A 21,471-nucleotide genomic window follows, 5' to 3' on the forward strand; every position below is an offset into this window, starting at 1 on the left:
AAAGAGCATTATATCATATAGGGTAACGTTCTAAATTCCACAAAAACTGAGTTATGAATTTAAATAATCCAACAAACATTGTTCTTGCATAGTAGCTTATTCAACCGTTGTATAGCTAATTACTGGGTAACAAGCGCTTAATAAGCTGTTATGTTGGGAATTCATTAACAACAATCACATAAGTTAGCTAAGGTATTCAGTAGCCAGTAACGAACCACGTCAGTCTAATTGTAATCGTTATGATTAGGCACGTCAGACGCAGAAGGTTAAAAGTATCGTAAAAGTTAAACTTAAAACTTTTCATTTGGATATTATATTGAGACTTATTCAAACAACTCAAATCTCTTGAAATAGCATTATATATTTCATACGGTGCTTCTATAAAATAAACAGAATAAGACCTATCAACTGTTGCATAGAATTCAACATTCAATAAACTTTACTTGGTGGGTGAGAACGTGCAGCGTGATAAACTTTCAGCTGAACTTACAAGTAGCAAAAACTAACCTTTTGCTTCGGCAAAATTTCAATTGATAGGTGACCTTTATGATCGCTCACTACCCTGACAGATTTGGGGTTGCTGGCGTCACAATTTCATTCATTCAGTATCGAAGAAACAAACTCTCACCTACCTAATCGCAACAACCTTAAAGAACAGCACCAACAACGGTGGGTTGATTGAGAGCATTAAGGTAGGCGATAGAAACATACCGTCTAAGTCAGTGGTTGCAACTACAACAATAACCGTTAAATAGAACGGCAGGATACTTCGACTCCCTCGCATCGAAACTTCGTTTAAAATGTATTGCACTGAAATCCATAACTTAACGTGACATTTTAAATTCAATCCGGCTCTCCCCCATCGAGTCGACGAGGGAGAGGATAAATATCACCTCCGCTCTGCCCTACGGCGAATAGTTAAAGCATAACACCAGCGAGCAGGTAATTTATAACTCGCTCCAGTGAGTTGCAAGCGCAGACGACGTGGACGACGGCTACTGGAATATAATAATATGATGAATGGCACGCCAGAAAACTTGTCCCCGCGGAAATAGATCGCCATTTATCTTTGCGGATGGCTTCTGCATGCGGACGAACGGACGACGACGACGACGACGACGGCCGGCGTGTGGTTCCCCATCTGCCATCCACTTTGCCGCTAAAAGCTAGATTATCTCCGGCAAGGCAAAACAGATGAGGGTGGTTTGCTTTCTTCGACGTTGATTTGTGCGAGAAACTAATAAACTTTATCACTACCTACTGACAAGGTGGGAGTGAGGTCCGCACGCTAATCGGAAAATTTATTGACAAACAATGTTTCAACTTTTGCATACATAATAAATTATACAAAAAAAAAGAAAGCTATTCAATTTGGTGGAAATTTTACTTCGGGAAAAGAAAACAAAAACAATTCAATACTCACAATTGCCGTTTATTCCGGTGAATGGTTGCCGTAATCGTTCGTTGAAAATTTTCCACCAGCCGAGTGAGCCGCTGCTTGGAATCCGTTAAATAAAAATGTTGCAGTTTTTCACCGAAGCACCAGAGCAGGTACAACTTATTGTGTTATTTTAGCTAACTAACTTGCCCGCTGAACAATTCAGGCATGATGCTGCTTTACATACAGACTGACTGACTTCTTTCTGCGCTCATGCAACCTTCTCAGGCATCGATCGTTGGTCCTAAATATGTAGCTGACGCTCTCACCTGTAACCGAAAACAAAGCGAGAAGAAACAAAGAAAAAACGATAAGAAGTGTGCTGCTATGCTGAAAAGGTACATCTTTCGCATATAACCGTAACAGCGAGTACAATGTAAAGTGGAGTGATTTATTGTTCGCTACGTTCTTGCTTGTTCTAAAAGAGAGGAAACGAACCGAATCCTAACGGAATCTTCCACGTGTACAACTTCAAGCGAATAAGTAGACTTCAGATTTCAAATGATTACAGGTGGTGGCGGGTGACGTAGAAAAAAAAACCCCTTAGAAGCGGCACAGCTTTCAACCGAAATCCGTTTTGAAGTGGTCGAGCTTTTTGTTGACTTCTGCGAAATACTGTGTAGCGGCTCTCGCGTCATTTCACAAATGGATATTATACTATTTTCTACATGGACAGAAAGAAGCAATCCTCTTTGAAAATGTCTGCGAGGGTATTATTTATCAAATAAGATTTTTTTTCTGTGCCGAGAAAAAAGTATAATGTAACCGCAAATCTAGCGTATCCATTAGGCCGGGTGGCTGGACCCGGACGACAATGCTGGTAAGCACATTTTATTCTGACTTTTTTGCGCCGAATAACGAAATAAAATATATAGGTCTTTGGTGTATGTTGAAGCTAAATACTTTTTGTTTGATGATAATTGGATTGGTTTCTTGTGTCACAAATTTCGAGAAAATGATTTAAACTTATTTTGCCGTCGGAGAACACTAGCCACGGACACGGAAACGCGGCTAAAATTATCCCTGACACTGAAACAATACTAAACTGACACAAATAATAACAGGTCAACGTCTCAAAAATGACATACATGCGACACTAATGTCAATGAAAAATGAGACAAAACTGTCAGAATAAATAAACAAATATAACATCAAAAAATCATACAAGAATGACCTACTCTCAGATCGACCACATTCTGGTTCATGGCCAGCATTTTTCTGATATCGCAGACTTGCGATCCTTCCGGGGACCAAACGTCGATTCGAACCACGATCTCGTAGTAAGCAAGATCCGCCCCCGGTTGTCCAACATATTCAAATCGAAATCAACGAGGAAGATACGACTGAACATTTGGCGATTATCAGCGGAAGGAGTTACTGCACAGTAGTCTCGGAAGACTGATGAGCGGATCGGTGAACAACTTGGAGAGAACCTAAAACTGAACGAACTATAGAGGCACATCTAGCGATCGTATTGGGTAGAGTACTGAATACAGAGACTGTCCATATCATTCAAAAACTCGCATCATTAATCCAACGACACTCACTGATTACGTGAAACGTGTGTCGCTGGTTTAATGATGACCAGTTCTCGCGAGCTACTGAGTGTATGTTGCCATGGCCAGTCTCTCAATTCAGAACTCTAGTATTGGGTAGAGTACTGAATGCAGAGACTGGCTATGGTAACTCAGTAGCTCACGAGTACTTGTCATCATTAAACCAACGACACACGTTTCACGTAATCAGTGAGTGTCGTTGGTTTAATGATGGGAGTTTTTGAGTGACTTGGCCAGTCTCTCAATTTAGAACTCTACTCTACCTTTATCTCATTTGCTTTGCGTTAACAAGAGCGAAAATCACTGCGGGCTTAGGAGTCGTGGGCCCTAGAGTATTGCATTGAGAGACTGGCCATGTCACTCAATAACTCGCATCATTACATCACCGACATTCACTAATTACGTGAAACGCGTGTCGCTGGTTTAATGATGACAAACACTCGTGAGCTACTGAGTTACCATGGTCAGTCTTTGTATTCAGTACTCTAGTGGGCCCCACTGACAGCTGAAAAGCTAACTTGTGTGAAGAGTGGCGAATGTTTATATGATATCTCGTTTACTGTTAATATTCGGCAGGGCAGTCTTCGGAGAAATTTATCAAGACTGAAGTTTGATGTTTGATTCGGAGAAATTTATCAAGACTGAAGTTTGATGTTTTCCCGACGTTTCGACACTTTGTTGGTGTCTTTTTCAAGGGGTACTGTGGTAAAATACATTTATAATGTTATTTTTAAGTTGCTTACATAATGTATTTTACCACAGTACTCCTTGAAAAAGACACCAACAAAGTGTCGAAACGTCGGGAAAACATCAAACTTCAGTCTTGATAAATTTCTCCGAAGACTGCCCTGCCGAATATTAACAGTTACAATTGAATCGAGTCGATAAAAAACACAACCTATCTCGTTTACGCTAACGCTAACATGTTGGTATCGAACTGCCTGCCAGCTACTTGGATAAGAAGAATCGAACCAGAAGTCACATATTGGCTGCAACTGTGAAATGCCAGAGCAGAGAGAGAGAGAGAGAGAGAGAGAGAGAGACCGAGATGGTAGAGCCGCCAAAAAGAGACTTCACCGTCGACCACTTTTAAAAAGCAGCTCCGAATTCGGTAAAATTGTGCCGAAATTTCAATAGCCGATCGTCCCGTAAAAATGTCGATGGTGCATATCGACGTACAACGTTTACGGATCTTTAGTTAAGTTGATAACATAAAAAACGGTCGACTGTTGAGAATTCGGCAAAATTTTACCGATTTTGGTGCTTTTTTTAGTGTGTAAGAAACACCAGCCCAGGGATCGTGTTCTTGCGGAGGCGGAAGGCACGATACAAGAAGCTTCTTAAATACGGAATCAGGAATCGGACCGTGCCAACTTCTGTTACGTGCAACGACAAGGAGGGGAACCTGATTATCGTAAGATTGGAGGTTAGGTGTTCGAAATAACATTTCGATGCATTGTAGAATGATGAACAAGATGGAGCGGTCAACAAAAATAGGCTAACGATTGACAATGATGGACAAGCTGTGAATCTACCAACTCTGGACGAGGTTAGGAAAGTAGTGAAAGAGCAGAAACACAGCAAAGCAGCTGGAAAGGACGGCATTTCCGCCGAACTTTTGAAAATCGGGAGCGAACGACTGTATTGTGCAATCCATCAGATTATACTAAAGGTATGATCTGAGGAGGAACCACCTACGGACTGGTTAGAAGATCTCGTATGCCCTATTTATAAAAAGGGCCATCGATTCGAATGCAGCAATTATCGAGGCATTATTCTCTTCATTTTTGCACACAAAAATTTCTCACGCATAAGCATATGAAATAGGGAAGGCAAATGAGGACTAGGAGCGTCCAATATAGCTCTAGCCATCCCAAGCCCCTACCTAGCGCCTCAACGTGGCCATACCTGATAATGCTCTATTGAGTAGCCAAGCTAGGAGGTACGATGCTGACTGGTTCCCGGCTGCCTGATCTCAAAACCGGGGTTTTGGGCAGACGGCGGAGCCACACGGCCTAGCTAATAGGTAAGCCTAATAAGTTATTTTAATTATTATTTTTTTCATTTTAGTTTACGAAGCATCTCCTGCTATATAGTAAAAACTTTGGCCAAAACGAGTTTTAATACTGCACATGGATACCAGAATGAAAAAATTAAATTAACTATTAGAAGCACTTATGGAACCTCATAGGACGCTACTCTATTCCATGCGAAGGACTGCTGGTGAGATTGTTCTATTTTTACCCATATATACCACATTTCATCTTAATATCATATTATTAATATTATTATTAGTATTATTATATTAATATTAGTATTATTATTGATACCATAAATGTGGAAGGCTGGATGATGGAGTGGATTGCCAACCTGAATCCTTAAGGTTTGAAGCAAATTTGGCACTTCTCAACTCAAAACAAACAAATCATCACGTGGGTTAAAGTTGGTACAGCGAAATTGATTATTATCCTAATGCTGGAAGGCGACTCTTATAACCCCGGAATGCGCACAACTGCCTCTGCTTGTGGGTCCGCGCAATCCCTTTTGGCCCTTCTGTAACAGCATTAGTGTGAAATTCATTTGATAATCAAATATGGATCTAGTGTAATTCTATCTACATACATTGGCAAGTCCTTGAAATGATGGTGGCTTTCCCCTACTACTACTACTACAAAAATTTCTCACGCATACTGTTTCTCAGACTGAGGTCGTTGCAGGAAACGTTTGTTGGCGAATACCTGTGCGATTTTCGAGAGGGATGCTCCACGACGGACCAAATGTTGCGACAGATCTTCGATAAATTCCGAGAATTCAACTTGCAGACTTGGCATTTGTTAATTGACTTCAAGGCGGCGTGCGATTCAGTTAAACGAACTGTGATGTGGCAGATTATGCTTGAACATGGTTTTCCAACAAAACTGATATCGGCTGATACGTGCTACCCTTGATAATTCAAAATCAAGCATCAGGATAGCGGGTGAGACATCGGACTCGTTTGTGACGTTAGATGCGAGGGGTAAGACACTTCATAATATTATCATATATTAATATATTGGGCCCTATTAAAGCCTAATAAATGTATACCTTTATAGGGCTCTAGATTATATTAGGGTTGGGAACGATAAATATTTTAAGGTTGAAAAAATATTTTCGTAGGGAAGGGTAATATATTTTCAACAGTGTGTTGCCCCTCGGTTAGATGGTTTGAAGCAAGGTGACGGACTATCGAATTTGCTGTTCAATATTGCATTGGAAGGTGTTATTCGAAGGGCAGGCGTGCAGAGAAGCGGTATCATCATCTTGGACGACAGCGATATCATCGGTGTTAACCGTAAAGCTCTGGAAGAAGCGTACACGCATCTTAAGGAGGAAGCTGCGAGAATAGGATTTCATAAATTTTACCAAAACAAAGTATATGATGGCTGGTAGAGAGCGGCGTAACCCTTCAGGTGTTGGAACTACGGTGATGATAGATGGAGATACTTTTAAAGTGGTCGACGAATTAGTTTACCTTGGTACGTTAGTAACATGCGACAATGATATGAACCGTGAAGTAAAAAGGCGAATTGCGGCTATCAACAGGGCCTTCTACGGATTACGTAGCCAGCTGAGGTTCCGTACAGGGATGCCACATATAATTCTGTGTTTTTTGTTGGAAAAATCTGACAATCTGTACGGCGAGGAAAAATATCTGTGCAAAAATCTGTCCAATGCGAAACAATAAGAGTGAAAGAGATAGAGAGTCATTTTGCTGACTATTTCCGTCTCTTTCACTCTCATGTAAAAGCTCAAAAATCTGTTTAATCTGTGTAATTTGGCGAAAATCTGTATTCTATGCATACAGATTCTGTGCAGGCGATTTCTTTCAAATATCTGTTAAACACAGAATAATCTGTGCATGTGGCAACCCTGGTTCCGTAGCCTGCAACTCCGTAGAAAGCTCGCGCTCTATGAGCCGCTAATTCTCCCGGTGGTACTCGATGGCCATGAAGAGTGAACGTTGAAAGAGAGCGACCGACAAACTCTTGGTATTTTTGGGCTTAAGATCCTGCGATCAATTCTTGGCGGCATATTAGACGAAGGAGTGTGGTGCAGCCGCATGAATTATGAAATATACCAAGTATACAAAGATGCGGATATTGTGAAGCGACTAAAACACAGCAGGCTACAATGGACTGACCACGTAGCAAGGATGCCGGATGAGAGACCAGCGAAAACAGTATTTAGCAGAGTACCTGACAGAGGCCGACACCCGTTGGATGAGCGCTGTTGATGAAGATTTTAACTAGAGCAGCGGGTGTTAGAGGCGACTGGAGAGCCCCAGACCGAGACCATCACCGAAAAAGTAAAAGTAAGTAGTAGTAGTGTCGATAATGGAGACGCACGGACTTCGTCGCACGGTTTACGTCTAACTGGGAAAAATTATATTTATTTTATTTATTATTATTACTTCATCTGACTAAAGTCTACACGAATGGTTTCTATAAAACATTGCTGCTTCTTAACCTCTGTACAAATTTATGGGGTGGATTGTCGAAATCAAACAATGCTTCCACTTTCGAAAATGTTCTATCACATGCAGTAACGGGTTCATTACATCCAAAGACGGTACAATGGAATGGAGTTTGCAGTAAGCCGGTGGAATGTAGTATCCGTTGCGAAGCACGAAAGTCCAATAGAGATAAAAGTTTGGGAAAATCGCTTTCACCGTTGATGACTTTGGTCACGAATAATTCCTGGTGAGTTTTTCGTCGATAATCTAGTAAGTCTAGAGCAAGTAGCCGGCAGCGATCAGAATACCCGCCTTCAAAATAATCGATTCACGGTGTAGGTCGAATGTTAGTTTAGTATCAAGTAACACACCAAGGTCGCTCACGTTGTCTACTCTGCGCAACTCAGACCCCTCAATCTGATAGTTGAATAGAATTGCACTTTCAATGCGGTAAAAACTTATCACCTCACATTTTGCCACACTTAGTGTGAACCAGTTTCGTTTACACTAATCAACAAATGTATCAAGTAATTCTTGCTGGCGGCGACAATCATCAGTTTTTCCAACAGGTAGAAACAGTTTCAAGTCATCAGCATACACAAGTCTGCATCCGATATCCAATAGCAACGTGATGTCGTTGAATAACAGGAAAAAAAAACAGTGGTCCCATATTACTACCTTGCGGAACACCAGAGGTATTGGTAAATTCCGCAGAAATACATGAGCCAAGCTTCACGCGCAATACCCTGTCACGCATTGCATTAGTTGTTGGGATGCACCGAGTCGAAAAGGATTACGCAATAATATTGAATGGTCAATCCGATCAAAAGTTGCCTTTAAAGTCCGTGTAGATTGTGTCCATCACTTGCATCTTATTCTCTATTTGCGAAATACAGGTAGAGGTACACTCCATTAAATTCGTACAAACGGAACGACCAGGCATGAACCAAACAATGCAAACTGTAAAAAATAATTCACAGCCTAGGAGGATAATCCAATGTTCGTTCTTCACAAAAAAAAAAACACATTTACTCCCTCATAAGAAGTACAAAATAAGTTGACCAGTATAAGCCGAGTTCAAAATTGACTGAAGTTTTTAGAGCGTCTTAGTAGAATAAGAAACAAAAAATTTGAGAATACGATGAAGTCCCACTATCATTAAGTATAAATTGAAGCTATATTTTATTTAACCAATAGTTTAGTACCCTAGCTTCCGCCAAGGACTGGACACGCTAGTGCCTCTACGTTGATTTTACAATTATTTTTAATGACTTCGGACGATGATACATACATACCTACACACTGGAAATTAGTGGGTAGGTCGATGAACTGATAGCTGATAGCTCGTGAGGGCTTTCTGGTGATATGCATAACGGTTAGGCGAAAAAGCCATTCCAGGGCGTCTCGCTGTGACTAAGCCTGTGTCAAATATTCATATCGGCACGATAATCGAAATGCAAATTTACAAAAGCAGGCTTCATTAGGCTGATGAAGTTAGCTTCTGGTTCTGATGAGCCACTTCTTGAAAGCACCGAACCGTTTTCCACAACGCTAGTTCGTGGTACTATCATAAGGCACTCAATTTTGAAATTAAATTTTGGAGGCGATTATTTCCAAATCGATTAAATTTTACATATTTTTTGTGCTAATCATCTGCGCTTTAGTACAGGTTTTTTTTAATGAAGCTTTACGTTATGCAAATTTATTAGAGCGGCGCAGTCTGACCTGCGGAAAACCTGGCAGAAGAATGATAATCAAGATTTTAGATGTGATAGTACTCAAATGGATGTAACAATTAAAAGCCGGATCTAAGATTTACGAGGGTCAATGCGTTTTTATATGCTTACAAATGTACTAGCTTTTATCTTCATCCAAATTACGTTAAGAAAGCTACAATTAATTAGACCATTGAAACTGCAGGTTTTAAAGCTCTATTAAATCGCAATGAAAACACTTTTGGTTTCTTTTTGAAATAAAAATAAACTACCGATGATTTAATATTTACCGCCAGTAAACCGTTCCGTCTAACGTGCATATTGCTTTGACGCTTCAATAGCTTCAGCTCGTCATCTCAATCTCAACTACCGTTTCGAATGCTTTTAAATCGAACCGTAATGGTACTTCTTGTTAATGGCAACCGAATTTAAAAGCAGGTATTATCGGTACCCCGGTAGCAGCTCTGAGAGGGGATTCTGCGTACATTGACGTGCACGTCAAGTTGAACAACCGCCATCCTGCTACACATATGTGCGATGCGCCAGATGATGCTCGTCCGTCTTCTGTTTTTTATTGTTTCGAATAAAAATACCACACGTTGTGTTCCGATTCAAGCGAATTTAACGCTCCTAAAATTGATTTATTCATGGTGCCTCGAAAACGCCACCACAAATTCATGGGGACCCACCCATCCATCGGTAGGCAGTTAGTGCCGATGTTGCGTTGGCTGGTTGGCGCTTACGACCGTTTAATTTGAGCGTCTCCGTCTGCATGTAGGTATGTTGAATCTACACACTCGCTCAAAGTATCCAATTTGTAAGCTCGATAGCCATTAGCTTTCGATTTTTCTCATTAAATTATAGCGGCATAATTTTCACTCTCGTTAAAAGCAAAACTGTGGCCGGGGAAGTCGGGGTGTCGATAGATCTCACACAAGCGACCGTAGAAAAATGGCATAATTTGAAATTTTCAACGGCTCCATTGAGAAAATACCACCGCCACTGGAAATTTGTTTGAAGTGCTATTTGCATGTCTAATTGGCGCGATGTAATTTGATTTTTACAAGCATTTTGTGCAGCCAAGTGCTTCAATTAATTTATCAGTAAAATCAGTTTGAAAATCAATTCATTTTCTGCTTTGAAATATCAAGCGGTCAATTCAGGCGGTTGAAACCAAGTTGTGCGATAAAATTATTCTAATTTGAGAATTACATGAGATAAATCACAATAAAGATATTTCATTCTTTTAAACAAATGAAATAATATCATTAAGATTGTTCAAACTTTTCGTCTCTCGAGGAAATTAATCTGGTAAAATAAACTCTGTCGTCTACGATCACATTTCTGCATCAATCGACTTGGAACGTAGCCGAGCTGAATACACTCTGAAGAGTAGGTGCATTCTTAAAATTATGCACTGCTGCACGTTCGTCGGTACTTCTTTACCCATTTCCGGTACAAATTTCGTAGAAGCGAAGAAAAAAAAGTTGCAACCAACCATGATTATATCGGATGCAATTGTTACGCTTCACCAACTTCGACAGCTCGAGGTGTAAGTGCGCTTTTTTTCTTCGTTCTGCCCGGGAAAACGGCAGTCAACTTTAAATATAGGTAGGTACCTACCGCTCATTCTTGCGTCCGGAGTTTTAGCCGTACAGGAATGAAAAATAAAGCTGCACCAAACACACGTGCCACGAAGAACGCACGCTGCAGCTGAGGTAGGTGCATGGTACGGCCGTGAGCGGGAGAAAAGTTTCTGAAAGATCAGCGAAGCGTAATCAAGCAGCACGCGTCAAATGGGCAAACTAATTGACCTTCGCGTGAAAAAAAGCGGGTGAAAATGATAAAAGCAAAGTTTTGCAACATGTTTTGAGTACCTTACTTTAGGTTTCGATGCGAAACGTCAAACAAAAAATAAAATCAGGCATAAGATTGATCAACGTTACTCACAGAGTGATGTACCTACACATTTGAAAAGGTAATCATATCAAATGAGATTAGAATGTTATCGTGATTTCCATTAGACTTCATTTGCGATCTTAGTCATATCTCTATGTTACCGACTTTGTGGAAAACTCTCTCTCAGATTCTTTCAGAACCCAACGAATTTTTATGATAATCTAGTACAATTCGCTTCTATGAAGTGAGTTGTGAATCCTGTCATTCACAACACAAAATCACAATTGGCTTCCCGCAAGGAAGTAGTTTAGATCCTCATCTGTTCTTTTTGTGCTTTAACGTTGTTAGTATAATACTTCTTCCCGAATACTAAATTATTTACGACTTTATTACGTGTTGAGCTTATCGTGGGCTGCTAATGATAAAGAGTTAAAGCAAAAATTGTTAAAATAATTCTTGTTATACTTAAGCGTATGCAATGTTCGAAAACAGACACTGGTGAAGCCTGTAAGTCGTAGGCGAAATACGTATCTGTCAAGAATAAATATACATAGTAGAATTTAATTGGAAAGTTTTCTTTCTAATTTAATTTCAAGAGTTAATTTGCTATACTTTTACTCATTCTTTTTTAAGTACAGTTGGCCTTGCTTTAGTTTAAAATTGAAATTTAAAATTAGAGTTATTTATCGCAAAAGTAGATTAAGATCAACTTCAAATTGCCAAAACAAATATCAAGGGCTCATATTTTTTTAACATTTTGTTTTACTTATGTATTGTACGTAGGGTAAAGAACTAGTTTTAAGCAGTCTAAGCGGGTCACTGATTGTTTTACCTTATTACAAGCGATGGGTTGACTAAGTGGGGGATATCAGCATACCAATCTTCTTGCTATCTTTAGTTCTTCAAGCTGTTACCATTGGAAGACACTATTGTTGAGCTAAACTTTTGATTTTTCGCTTTAAAATTTGGAGCGGCGGAACTAATTTTGAACACACCGAACCCATTTTCACCCGCAAGGTGCTTTTTTAAGCAATCCTGAAATCTGAATTTTTTTACGTCCCGTTAAAAAATCCCTCGAACTTTTCCCCCTATTCAGTAAGTTCGCGTTCCTATCCGCGACCTACTAATCGGCATCTGATGCGTAATCGGCATAGCGTATCGGCATAGATGCGTAAAATGCCATCTGTCTAAATTGTTTATCGGGGCATACACTCACCGCACCGTTCGGCAAACGGTATTCGTCGTCTCTTTTATTCTCTGGTGTTCTTATGGGAAACTGCGAGTTTGACGTCTCACTCGCTTTTCATATGGATGGTGGGAGAACAAAAGAGGTAAACATATAGCAGTACAAACGATCCGACTCAGTACAGTGTTGTCAAAGCAAATAACATTGAAACACATCGTTGCTTTATTAAATCACTGAGAAATCTTCGAAAATTATTGAAAAAGCTGTCTTTTGTGTTGTTTTTAATAAAGAAAAATTAATTATGAACATACATTTCTCTTGAAAGTATTGAACCACGTTTTCACCATAGGAGGTTTCAGTTCATTTCAAACTTAAAATTCTTATTTCCAGAACCGAAACAGTGTCTTGGCAACACGATAGTTCATCAGTTGTGCTGCAGCTGCTGCTAGTGGTGAACAGGTTCCGTCAATTCAGAATTTGTTTTCAGTTTTGTTAGAAAATAATAAAACTTTTGGCTAGTAAAGCGTGTAGGGCGCTATATCTCTGCATATTAGCGTTGGTAAGAGGAAATGCTTATCAACTTAGGGACTATATTGGCTCGTTTCATTATCCTTGATTTCCCTGATCGCGGATAAGTTCAAGTTGTTACGTGGTTTTTGAGCCGTAAATCTCGCATGTGTATAGTATTTTTCGATATAAATTAAATTATGGTTGTATATAAGCACCATTGGTATTGTATTAAATTTGTTAAAAAGGTATTTTTTATATCTTAATTTTCGTAGTTACTGACTTTACAAGAAAATTTTCGAATATCCAGCTTAGTCTCATATGACTGATGCTTACATACTTACATTATCCATCTAGCTCCGCCCATCTACTAACAACAATTTCTTTCCCGAAATACTTGTGAAGATGCAGAGGATTCCCTGGTCTTTAGTAGCAACAAGTATTGGACTAACATTCCTTTCCATCCACCAGGACCCGCATTCGGACGTGGCCGGCGTCGGTATTGATCAGCATGCAGGGACCTGATAAGGTTGCACAATGAAAAATAGCGTGCTGTCCCAAGTATGCTTTTTCCAGCCATCATTTTGCAATTTTCATCGGTCTTGGTCAATAACGGAGTAGCAGCACACGGGCGGTATCCTATGCTTATGCTTATGCTAAATAATAAAACTTTTGGCTAGTGACAAAGCCTTAGATAATAGAAAAAAAGAGAGTGAATAATATGGTATGTGACAATTGAGTGCTTGACTTTCAGAGTGGTTGTAATCAGTGCTGAAAATTTGATGAATTCGTTAGTAGCGAGGTGGCGATTGCTGAAGAGCAGCTGAAAAATGTACGTTTTTGGACAACAATTTTTAATTCATCATATTTCTTGTCGGAAACCCAGTAAATTGTGTTTGTGTGAATCAAATGTATGGTTAAGTGATTTGTGAAGATGATCCTATCAAAAGATTTTGAAAATATGAATAAAAAAGTGCATTTTCGGATCATTTATGTTCAACTGATTAAAATAGGTAACACTGCTTAACTCGTTCCTTACCCTATATTTGTGATTATTGTAATTTTTTTTGGTGAAAATTTTGTGTTACTTTTGTTCCATTTTGTTATTATTTTTGCTTTTTTTTACTCTTTTGGTCATTTGCGATACTTTTGTGATTTTTGTTATTGCTTTATCACTTTTGCATCATTTTTGTGTTAATTAGGTACCGTCTTTATACCAGCCGTGAACCAGTTTCCCCCGCTTTTTATATTCTTTTGTCATACATGTCATTTTCGTGTTATTTCTGCGACGTTATATTTTTTTATTATAGAGGAACTAAAACTACTTCATCAATTCATTTGAACTTTTGTATCGTATTGTTTTTATGTCGTTTTATATTGTTTTCGTCATTTTATTTTCCAATTAATTTTGTAGTTGCTCTTCTGTATGTATTTGTGTCATTTTAGTATATGTAGTGTAATATTTGTATAATTTTTGCCTGCATTTTAGTGTCATTTTTTGATCATTTTTATATCATATTAGTATCTCGCAAAATTATGCCGTTTTAGAATAGTTTTTCTGTCACTATTTCTAGTGTGAATTCCGCCAACATGTTTGCCATCTTAATTCATGAATGTGTGTGGCATTTTTTGCTGCTGATGTTTTCTCTGACGGCAGATTCTCTTTCGCGCTCTGGTTCGTTGTATGAAATGCCAGCTGTGGAAGAATTAAGCAAAATGCTCACAGCTGAATTTGGTTCAAATCGCATAGCAACAGAGACATAGCGTATAATAGCGAGAGAAATTCATATGTGAGTTTGACGCTTGCGATCAAAGTTGAAATTTCATGTGCTTGAAATCTCATTGAGCTTTTTGCTGTTATGAACTTTTCAACACTGATTCCGATCAGTTTAGTTTAGCAACTCCTATCCCTACCTCCTCGTGGTACCATCCGGGATACGTTCCTTAGTGGCCATCAGATAACCGGTGGAAACTAGGGTTGTATGCGGACAGGGAAGGATTCACTCATGCGAATGCTGAGTGTAAATTCGTCGCCTGAAAATGACGGATCCTGGTAGAAACAGGTTCGAGTAAACCTAAAAATACTGGGAACAAAACCCCCAAAAGGAGGATGGTTTTAATAGCTGTTATCCATGGCTATAACGTATGTCATACGACCCGTGCCGAAGGATGAATGGTGGGGGAGGAGTAACCTGTGGAGTACCGGGGCGCCCTTCACAGTAATCTGCCCTTACTGCATTATGAGGAGCTATGGTTGTGACGGACTTTTCTTTACCCTCAACTCGTGGGATTCTTTATGGAGAATAATATAAAAAATTCAAAACTTCAAGGCACCAACTGCCTTACAAAGCCGGAACCAATGAAGTCGGTGGACTCCATTGCGCACGATTCTTCGGAATCGAGCGCAATTTGTCGAACTCTTCAGGAGGAAATCTTCAATCTCGACAGCGACTCGCTGTACGGAGGATCTTCAGTCTCTTCACCGATCCTAGGTTCGCCAAAAGGGAGTGTGCAAAGTCGAGCGGATAATCTTCCCGATCCGAAGACGCGACCAGACGATAATGGGGCACCAACGTCGTCTCGTGTTGGTCTCAAGCGGCTCTCCAGTGCACAGAAACGGCTACCTCCTACTCGTGTATGCCAACGTGGAGACAATGAGTGGTTGTGTCCATGGGGTATTTTTCCAGCAGTGTGGATACCTCGAGCGAGAGAATCCTCCGTTTGCTCCAAAATCAGAACGACGGCTTCTCTCCTTCGTCGCAGTGTGACAGGGAACACCGTCGGACTGGCGTTGGAGATAGACCTGTCTGCTAACCTGATTGTCGAGCAGGGCTTCATGCTGAACTATATATTCGGCAAGGTTCGCATGCCGGACGAGCGGCCAACTGCCGATGAGGGGATTCTGCACCAGGAGCAGCGTTGGTACGTGTGGGGTAACCTTCCGAGGTAGTTTCGCAACCACCTGCTCCAGGCACGTTGGCAACGGTTGCGAAGGTTCGCAAGATTTCTCGAAAGGGAGCTCTGCATCAACCGCCAAGCACTTGAACAACTCAGAATCGACTGGAAAGCGCCGGCCGTAATTCAGTCGACTGCAGCCATCGAAGCTCTCGGATATAGGGAAGCAGGCAAATCAAGAAGGCATTCAAGCCACAGGCGGCTCGGCCTAGGAAACTACGGTAAGTTAATCTACTGTAACAAGCAGCCCAAACCGAGGACTGCAATTCTGCTAACGAAGGAAATACAAATTTCAGGTTCTGTTTTTCGGCAATGTAGTCTGTATTTAGCAGACAACCACCAGACAACAAAACGTACAGCCTCTCTAAGTTAAAAATAAGTCGTTCTTCTAAGACGAAAAAAAACGAATTTATATGTAATAAAATTTTAGTTTCCTTGAAAAAGGTGCAATAAAACCACCGAAACGTCGGATATAGAAGCAAAACATCGTTTTGACTGCTAAATACAGACTACATAGCCGAAAAACAGAACCTGAAAATTGCATATTACAGTCGGAAAGCATACGTTAAAGAAGGAAATACAATTTCCTTCAATGACAGAATTTATTTAAAGTGATGTCGTCGCTGTCAAACTAGAAGTGACAACAACTACGGGGAATCAGGACCTGTTCGTGGCGTCCGCATACTTCCCGGGTGACAAGGACGACATCCCGCCATCCGAGGATGCCGTGCGGTACTGCAGGGCTAACGCCCACCACATGATTTGGAGCAGCACGCATGTAAATAACGGGGTGACTACCTACTTGAATACTTAACTGCAAACAATGTCAATGTATGAAGTGGAGGGAACGTCCCCACTTACGTTGTTACGGTAATGCTATCAGAGATGAGGTCCTAGACTGCACTCTGTGCAGCACTTCTATAGCTAAGAAGGTCAAAAACTGGGAGGTCTCTGACGAACCTAGTTTATCAGACCACAGGCATATCGTTTTTGATATTGAGGAAAACTCTCTCAGGAGAGAACAATACAGAAATCCGAAGAAAATCAACTGGAGTTCGTTCAGAGAACATCTGGGTAAGTCTCGGAACTTCTGTCATATTAATATACACACCTTAGCTGAGCTGGACGTTGCAGCTAATGACCTACAGAATACGATCATTGATGCTATTATTATGCAGTTTGCCGTGACGTGACCTGGTGGAATGAATCACTCAGCGACCTTCGTCGGGAGGCTAGGCGTTTATTCAACAGGGTTAAGATCACGTCCAATTGGGAGGCCTATAGGGTATCTCTCACCAAATACAACGCAGAGCTTTGTAAAGCCTTTGCCTGAGGCGGCGCGACTCCAAAAAGCGTTAGCCAAAGACCATAACTATGGCCTAGGGCAATTTGAAAAGAGGTTGGCAGACTCACTGTTACTACTAGGGAAACGTTGGAGATTCTCATGAGCACGTATTTCCCTGGTTCGTGAGTGACCACTGGAAGCGCCGTCGACGGGCAGCAGTCAATTGAGTCATCACTTAATGTGTCAAACGACTCGGTTGCACGCCGACTATTTACGGAGGCTTCAATCAGTTGGGCACTTTAGCTCCTTTGAACCAATGAAGTCTCCAGGTCCGGATGGCATACTATCCATCTTTTTACAATAAGCGGACGAAATTATAATGTCCGAGCTCATTAATCAGCGCTTTCTTACCAGCTTTACGTTGGGACATGTGCTGACAAGCTGGTGGAAAGTTAGGGTGGTGTTCATACATAAGGCAGGCAAATAAGCTCAGAAAAGCATAAAAGAATTAACGCAAGGGGTTGACAAAAGAGGGAGGCGGTCCCTTACAAGTAGAAAAGAAGGTTCAAATAGGTAAAGGGGTGCGCTTCTCTTGCATTTGGAACCATCAGTCGATCACAGGCATTGCAGTAATCTTGTTAAAAACTAGCGTAAACAGGACAGGTTCCACATTTACCTGATTTTTTAAATATTGTCTTCCTATAAGTTCATGCACTAAAATTGCCGTATACAAAATTTTATAATTCTAAAACCCTTTGGCTCAAATTGATATGATAATTTTGAAAAATACCCTTATTTATGAGATATTGCTCAGAAACTGTTGGAATGTTTCCATAGTCAATTAATTTGAATCGCTTAGATGGGCATCAAAAGCTGATATTATGCAATAGGTTTGCCTGAGATCATTAAAATATAGTTTTCATTACTTTTCTACTACTTTTTAGAAATATAATGGTTATAGTAGAGTACTAGCTTTGATTTGATCGTTTTAGTCAAACAAACGCCAATCCTGTGAAACGCAAATGTTACCCAAAGCGCCCGGGAAAATGGAGCATCTTCTATTACTATTATTAATCATTAAAGATAGGATGCTGAATATTTACTTTTCACATCATATAAATTAGCCCCTACACGATAGTTAGAATGCATTTCCGGCTGGCAATTGGCCTCTTTCGCCGAAGCCAGTTTACTCTCTCATGACGGCTGTAAACCAGCACCTGAACCAGCAGCTCATGGTGATGGTGCTGACTTAAATGAATTTAATCAACCCATTTCATCTCGTCGTGTTTTTTTTCGCTAGCCGAGTCTAGGAAATTATGCTGCAGTAACAGCGTAGTGTATCGACGACCAGAGGGTAACGGCTATATGGCCATCTTTCAGGCCGAAGTAGCTATGGATTCCTATATTTACATATGTGGATTCATCAGAATGGCATTCGACGTTCAACATAAATACATGCAGGTACAAAATGTTTGAAAAATCCTTTATGAACAAATTTCGAATCCTATCCATCATATCTAGGGACGAAAATTGAGAAAACGATATTCAATCAAAAAATATTCATTTTTCTCATCGCCAAAGTTAATATATTCGCTTTAAAGCCGATTAGCCTACAGCTTAGCGTTGTTTCTCATGAATGAGAGTTGGTATATTGGTTAGAAAGTTGGGAACTATTTTATGACATTTGGAGATTTCTCGTTAGAAGTTAGAACATATAACCTCATTTTGGTACCAACACTAGAAAGCACTTTGTGAGAGAGCAAACTCTAAAGCCTAAACTACCAACTTCTAGTCGTTTTTTTTTTGTCTTGACAAAAATTTTGATTCTTCGTTATGTGTTACTTACTTTCACAAATGATTTCCATCATTTCACACGCTTTAAATTGATTTTGCATGAAAATTGTGCCATTTTACTTTAATTATTTCTTTGATTGCGTTGCTTTCCACTCAAGTGAGCAACATTTATGGCCGGCACTACCTTAAAACAAGCATAACAAACATAAGTACATTGGTACAACAGGTGAATTAATATTTATGCATCTGCATAGTCGCACTATAATAATTTAATAACCGGACACAGAAGCTCATCGCGGTTGCTGTCGGTGCGATGGTGGTGTGACCGTGGCAGTCTCTGGCCCAGAGTTTTCAGTGTTTGCGCGCAGTTACTCGACAGGTGCCAGTCGGCCCGCGGCTCCTTTGGCCTTCTTTCTTATCCGTTGCTCAAACATAGTCGACTACGTCGTCGTCGTCGTCATCGTACTACCTCTGTGCCAGTTCAACCACCAGCCTTGTGCTGTACACCTCATTCGGGATGCACATAAGTAGGTACGGTGCATAGTAGTAGGTGACATTGAAAAACGGGCGTCAAACGAGTCGGTTGACTCTGTCGGAAGTGGGTAAATTGTGACAGTGATTGCATGTTTATATTATATTTCCTCAATGGGCAGGTACTGTTTAGATTTCCGACTGGTTCAAAAGGTTTAGCGACGGGCTTTACTTCGCTCAAATCTGGGTTAATATATTATATTATTTTTTATGTCATCTAATTGGGTTAGAAAATTACGTCATAGCATTTTTCCATCACTTCAAGTCATATATTTTCTAATTAGACTAAATTTACATGTTGCAGATATGTATTCTAGTCAGTGAAGAAGCAAGTCAGAAAAAAACAGAACAATTACGCAAATGCAGGTTAGAAAGGTAAACGACTAGAATTACAAGAAGTCCAGACAGATTTTATATAATGTTTATAACGGTAGTTTTTACAATCGACGGTCCCCTCCGTCCGAAAGTAATGAAACAAAGGTGTCGATAGTATCTAAACAGAATGGGACAAGGCGTGAAGTGGAAATAATGGAAAATTAAGTAAGAGGGGGTCATTGAAGCAACGGAAATGAAATAATCAAACTCATTGAAACTGCTGTTTTTCCTCTGCAACTTGAAAATCGGATTATCTATTCAATTGATACATCTGCAAATCCATCAAAAGTCAGTTTCGCATCACATCTACTTCGCATAGTTTCACTGATTAAATAACAGTGTTTGTGTTTTCTTTGCAACCTACAACCTTCGTTCGGGTGCAAAAATCTCCTTACAGCTAGATTATATAGCATGTTTGTTTCGAGAAAAGTGATGCTACAATACAATCGCGTCTTTTTAGCCGTAGCAGAGGCCGCCATCTCCATCAAGCATTATCATTTCTTTTCTCTGCTTTTATCTGTGTACACAACACTCTACAACTATTTTCGCTATCGTTGTTATAATCGCTATTTTCCCAGCCGAAAAAGTGTTTGGATTTATTATTCAAACTACGCGGGCGCACATAAGGCTGCCAGCAAACAACAATTGCAAACAGATAGGCAAAATGAATGAATTCAAAAAAGAAGTATGAGATGAATCTGCATGTTACTCGGCGTTTCTTTCGACAGGCCACAAAAATAATTTCACTGTCTGTCGGCGCCTGCAGCGGCAGCGACAGCGGTAGCGCGGTAGCAGAAAATGAAAACTTTTCCACTCTTACTGATGCTGCTGCTGCAATAACACCAAGGGTAGACATCACATCACAGCATCAACACATTATCATGCCGCAAATGTTACATTTATCTTGCTGGTTGCCTGATAACGGGTGCTCCGAGTCGGAAAATTGACCAAATTCACCCCAATTCGGAAGGTTTAAGATAGGACAATGATTTATGTGACCATTTTAAAACACGCAAAATTAAACTTTGTTCAAAAGTACCAAACTTTTCAACGCAACAAACACAGTCTGGCACATTCTGTAGGTAATTCCACCCACAGTGCAAAACCGGTGGAAAATCGTTCGGTTGGGTACATTTGTCTAGAAGGGCGAAGCCGGCATTCACCACGCGGTTTGGCTAAAGAAAGTTTTCCACATCTTCCGAATGAATAAAAATGCAGAGAAAACAGTGCTTCCCCGGCATTTCCGAGCTCTCTTTCCTCCCGCCAGTCTGTCAGTCATCCGATTCGAGGGGGTGTGCCTTCGATTCAATTTATATTTACGACTGCATATTTAACTTTTCCCTCAATGTTTAATTATTATCTAAGTTTTACTATGATTTGACCAACCGGGGGTTCGACTTCTATGCTTGTATTTTTGCTATGCTGCTATCAAAAAAAAACTCACTCATTTCCTCGTGTTTCATGACGTTGTTGTTGATATATTGCTTGATTTTTTTTCTTTTCCGCCAGCTCTGGGCACTTACAGGATGTATAGAGCATGTTCGCTGGCGCTAGCATGATTTTTTCAGCCGATAAACTTGCGCGGTAGTGAACGATAGTTTCGCGCAAAGTGATTTAACCTTCTGAGGCCATACGGTAATTTAGATAAATTTAATACCGAAAAACCACACCATCGCCAGATTGCATTATGTGCATGTAATAATGAACAAAAAGCTATCAAAATATTTTTATCATCCAT

The 21,471-nt window shown here is 40.2% G+C and overlaps 2 protein-coding genes across 2 annotated transcripts in view; one reads left to right on the forward strand and one right to left on the reverse strand.

The window, feature by feature from the left end:
- The window catches only part of LOC128741810 (deoxynucleotidyltransferase terminal-interacting protein 2), a 483,164-nt gene that overhangs the window by 199,536 nt on the left and 262,157 nt on the right, over positions 1 to 21,471 (forward strand). The gene's annotated exons all lie outside the window — the stretch shown is intronic.
- LOC128741808 (uncharacterized) overlaps positions 1 to 21,471 on the reverse strand; it is a 205,161-nt gene that overhangs the window by 66,490 nt on the left and 117,200 nt on the right. The window contains exon 3 of the mRNA XM_053837867.1: positions 1,424 to 1,707. The gene's annotated coding sequence lies outside the window, so the exon portion shown is untranslated. The remainder of the gene's footprint in view (positions 1 to 1,423; positions 1,708 to 21,471) is intronic.

Source organism: Sabethes cyaneus, chromosome 3 (assembly GCF_943734655.1).
Source record: "Sabethes cyaneus chromosome 3, idSabCyanKW18_F2, whole genome shotgun sequence".
NCBI classification, from domain to species: Eukaryota; Metazoa; Arthropoda; class Insecta; order Diptera; family Culicidae; genus Sabethes; species Sabethes cyaneus.